Here is a 5,490-nt window from a genome sequence, read left to right on the forward strand (position 1 = left end):
TCCGCCAAGGTCGGGGAGGGAAGCAGAAATGCGCCTGCGCAGTGCGGCGCCAACTCACGCTCTGGGAGGCATCGCTGACCTGTTTCACTGTCATGACCCACCATCTTGGATGTGTGCTGAGACTCGGGATGGAGTTCGATGAGTAGGGAGGGAACGAAGTAGCTGATGGGATGATGTCAAAGGCGCCTGTTAATCATAGCTCCCTGCACGTGTGGGTTCTACATACAATTTCACTTAATTCAGACATTAATCTGCCTGAGACTCTTAGGAGCACCTATTTAGCAGCCTCAATTCTGGTGTGGAGGATAAAAGAGAAAGCCCGAGCTTTCTGAACACTTAATGCTTCACCCTTGGGGTGCCATGCCATGGCTTTTTCTTTGATCTTACAATATTGCACACTCCTAAAAAAATTTATTTTTTTTTAAGACTTTTGTAAAATTTCCATCATGTAGAGGAGTAGAATAATTACCTTACTCATTAACAACCTTTAACAATTGGTGACATTTTGACAGTCTCGATTGTCTATAGCTCTAACCTCTTCTTCCCCCAGGGATGCAAATATCGGACATAATATTTATTTCATTTGTAGGTATTTAAGCATGTATCTCTAGGAAAAAAACAACAACTAGTCTTTGGGGGAAAAAAGAAAAACACTGACCACAATAACGTTATTTAACCTTTAAAAAAAAAAAAAGCAATTCCTTAATACCAAATATCCAGTGTTCAAATTTCTTCTGTCTTAATAGATATTAATTTTCCTAAAATCAGGACCAAAATATAATCCATTGCCATTGGTTAATACATCTTTTAGTTTCTGTCAGAACGTTTAAAACCAAGAATATACCAGGAATTGAGAAGTTTCATTTACCATTTATTGCAGCAAAAGGGAACACACACCACGGGGAGCTAAGGGGAGTCTCAGAAAAATGGTCTTAGAAAGACTCTATTATAGTATATGTTCTTTGATTGGATGATTTGGGGAAAATTGTTGGGGTAGCAATGGAAAATTTGGTCATACTTTTTATTTTATTTATTTAGTTTTTAATATGAAATTTATTGTCAAAATGGTTTCCGTACAACACCCAGTGCTCTTCCCAACAGGTGACATCCTCAGTGCCCACCCCCCCCACCTCCTCTGCCTCCCACCTCCCATCAACCCTCAGTTTATTCTCAGTTTTTAAGAGTCTTTTATGGTTTTGCTCTCTCCCTCTCTGTTTTTTTTCCTTCCTGCCCCTCCCCCATGGTCTTCTATTAAGTTTCTCAGGCTCCACATAAGAGTGAAAACATATGGTATCTGTCTTTCTCTGCATGACTTATTTCACTTAGCATAACAGTCTCCTGGTCATACTTTTTAAAGTCTCAGTATTCATAAATATGGGTCATTCTGGATCATTTATCCCAGACATTTCATTAATGAAATACATTAAATATGAGTTTGAGAAACAGTGAAATAGGAAATTCTCAATAAATGTGTGCCCATAGTTTCTTATATCCAATAGCTCAAATGTAGCACATGATCAAAAAATTTTTTTAATCTAAGGATGCAATGAAAGTCTTAAAACATTTCACAGCTGTCAATTTCAGCTTACTCAGGCTTTAAGTGACAATTGTGAATTTTATATATCTTAGGACAAAAGGAACTGCAAAAACAAAATCATAAACTTTTTTCAGTAATCACATTGATGGTGATACTATTTTGTTCATATTATGATTCCAAGACTGTTGCATGTAATGTGGAAAAAGCAAGTGAGTGATTATATTGGTATCAATGAGAATGGAAATTTTGCAATAGGAGAAATAGATTTAAATTCATGTGTTAAGAAATAAATCGTGAGAAAGTGGAGACAATTTCAGAGTTCAAAATTTTTTTTTTAATTAAGAAATCTATTGGAATCCTTTGCAATGATGGATTAGAGAAGATACATCATATAATCATTTCAATAGAATTTGATAAAAATTCAATTCACTTATAAAAATTCTCAGTGACTTAGAAGGAAATTTCCTTGGGGCAACTGAGTGGCTCAGTGGGTTAAGCATCTGACTCTTGGTTTGGGGTCAGGTCATGATCTCATGGTTTGTGAGATCCAGCCCTGCATTGGGTTCTGTGCTGACAGCGCAAAGCCTGCTTGGGATTCTCTCTCTCTCTCAAGCTATAAATTTCAAAAAACCAAATAAATAATAAATAATGGGAGCAATTAAAGATTGCTGGCATTATCAAAAAATTATCTTCAGAAGACTGATGTAATAACTGTATGTGAATAGATTGAGGTAACAAATGTCTAAAAGGGAGGGAGTCATCTACAACAATGAGAAAGTTACCACAGAACAGTTACTGTAAACCACCAGGAATAGTGCAAAACCAGGGCACAAGGAATAATTAGACTTGGTGGGTTCTTGGTCATAATGAAGATCATTATTGGGTAAGAAAATATTTCAAATGGGATCAATAAGATGTTCAAAAGTAGAGGCACCTGGCTGGCTCAGTCAGAAGAGCATGTGACTCTCGATCTCGGGGTCGTGAGTTTGTGCCCCACATTGGGTATAGAGATCTACTTAAATAAAAATAAAACTTAAAAAAATATATGCAAATTAGGTAAGTGGGGACTCTCATTAAGCCTAGAAGGTTTCCAGCTCAGATATGTGGGTGTGGTGGGCAGACAGATGTATACCTGGGTGGAGGTTGGGGGAACATGGAATGAATGCTCCTGGAAAACATGCATTTTAAGATAAGAGGCCAAAGAACAAGAGCCCAGTCCGCAACAGAGCAGTGGTCTCTGGAGGAAAGATGATCCCAACTCGAGCATAGTGACTGGCACTCATGTTGCCTCCTCATCCCAACTCAGCTAGACTCAAAAAATTGACAGGCGGAAGAGTCTTAAAATGAAGCGCACCATTGGAACCCCAGAAGTTCTCCAACAAAAGAATGTAATGCACAGAAGAGAGGCATTCTCCATCTTATCCAGGGACACAGACTAAAGGCACATTAAGGGCTTTAGCACATCAGGGGTGGGCAATGCTGAATGTGCCCAGATATTGACAAACTCGGGTCCAGTGGAGTAGCCTAGGTGTGCCAGCAGGGGGCGTGGTGTCCAGCAGAGCAGAGCAGAGGCCATGTTCATTAGAAGACTTGTGGTGTGAGTGAGGGAAATGGCAACACCTGATAAGAGTGAATTCCTTTACCAAACATAAGTCAGACATCACTTGGGGCCTAGGCTGTACTTGAAGTGGGAGGCAGGCATTATATGGATCTGCATGTAGGACCAATGAGTCCGTAATATATGAGTTGATATTAATAATGTACTCCATTTATTCTCAGAGGCTGGTAGTTCAGGTTATGAATTTTTCTTAATCTTCTATTTCAAACAAGTAGCCTACATCCATAAAAAGTTCAGTATAGCTGGCCTGAGGGAGTTTGCTTGGAGAATACAATTAATACAATTAGCAGTATGAGGAAGGGTCTGAAGATTGATGCCCTTGAAAGCCACACTGAAAACCAGAGAGCAAATTCAGCAGCCGCCGGTAATGTAGATTCTTCAGCAGAGTAGGAAAGTGCTGCAGGTTTCTGAGGAACATCATTTGGGGGATTTAGTACAAGATGGACTGGAAAAAAGAAAGGATGGAGAAAGTAGAGCATAAAGGTGATGGCCGTCGCTGGTTTTGGAGCCTGATCCTCCTTCTCTCTTGCTAACTGTATTGTGTGTTTCCCTACAGTTTTAATAAGGATTAGAGCAAATACAACGATATATGTAAAATCTGTAGCCTGGTTCCTCAGGTAGTGATAGTTATTATTGTTTCTCTAAAGTAGTAAGGGCTTTGAATAGGGGATGATAAATGTCAAGAAAAAGGAAGAGATTTTTTCCAAAGGAAATATTGGCTTATTTGGTGATTGACTGCCAACGTGTGGTCTAGAGTAAATATTATGGACCAAATGTTCAGTGTTCCTCCTAAAATTTGTATATGGAAGTCCTAACCCCCAAAGTAATGGTATTTGAAGGTGGAGCCTTTGCAAGGTAACCAGGTTTAGGTTGGGTCATGACAGTGGGACCCCCCCCCCCCACACACACACACATGCACACACAAAAAGGGGTCATGTGAGCACTTAGTAAGATGGCTGTGGTCTGCTAGCCCAGAAGAGGGTCCTCATCAAGAACCAAGTCTGCTGGCACCTTGATCTTAGACTTCCCAGCCTCCAGAACTCTGAGAAATAAATATCAGCTGTTTACTCCAGTCTACGGCATGTTGTTATAGCAGCCCAAGCTAAGACGGTGAAGATTCAATAATTACATCTCTAGCTCAGGTTCTTTTCTTTCTTTCTTTTTTTAATGTTTATTTATTTATTTTGAGAGAAAGAGAGAGAGAGAGCGCAAGCAGGGGAGGAGCAGACAGAGGCAGAGAGAGACAATCCCAAGCAGGCTCTGCACTGTCAGTACAGTGGCTGGATCTCACAAACTGTGAGATCATGACCTGAGGCCAAATCAAGGATCGGATGTTTAACCAATTGAGCCACCCAGATGCCCCTCAGGTGCTCTTCTGATTTAGTTGGTCTAGGATGGGGCCTGAGCGTCCGTATATTTAAGTTTCTTCAGGGAAGAATCCACCATGAATCCACCATGCAGCCAAGTCTAGTGCATTAGACTTGAGGTCTCTTAAGAGTTCAAAGTGAGGTCTTACATGTCTTCAATTCCTCAGAGAGCCCAGAAAATTGCTCTGAGCATGGAAGTTACTTGAGCTTTTATTGCAATGAATAGTAATGGGGAAATTGGCAAGCAGTAAAAGAATTTGGTTGTCAACATGTTAAATTTCAACTTTTGGCTGGATGTCCAAGTAAAATCATGCTGGAGGTAACTGGTAGCACGGGACTGGAGAGAATGTGCACATATGTATTTGGGAATCATTTAAATGCATGTGGCAGCCAAATGTATGGTTAATATATCAAATTCTTGAGGCCTCAATTAAAAGCATTAGATGCAAGGTAAGTTAATATAACCAGCTAAAATTGAATTTAAAAACATTAGCTGCAGGGGGTGCCTGGGTGGCTCAGTTGTTTAAGCATCCAAACCTTGGTTTCAGCTCAGGTCATTATCTGTTTAGTGAGTTTGTGCCTTGCATTGGACTCTGTGCTGACAGCACGGAGCCTGCTTGGGATTCTCTATCTCCCCCCTCTCCCCCACTCCCAAATCGCACTGTCTCTGTGTCTCTCAAAATAAATGAATAAACTTAAAAAAAAAAAATTAGCTAGAGAACATAGCTTGTATGGAGAAACAGTATTTGGACCAAATGTATCCATTTCAAGGTCAAAGGTAAGTAAGAAATAAAGTACCCTGTACAAAATTTACTTGATCAGCAAGTTATCTTGCGGGGGGGGGGGGGGCTTCTTCATAATATTAATAAAGTGGATATATTGTTGAAATGCTCCCCAACATTGACTCCACTTCTTCTGGTAAAAGTACTTGTTTCTCTTCAGGGGACTAGCTTGACCCCACTGTATAC

The sequence above is a fragment of the Panthera tigris genome, chromosome C2 (genome assembly GCF_018350195.1).
Source record: "Panthera tigris isolate Pti1 chromosome C2, P.tigris_Pti1_mat1.1, whole genome shotgun sequence".
Classification (NCBI taxonomy): Eukaryota; Metazoa; Chordata; class Mammalia; order Carnivora; family Felidae; genus Panthera; species Panthera tigris.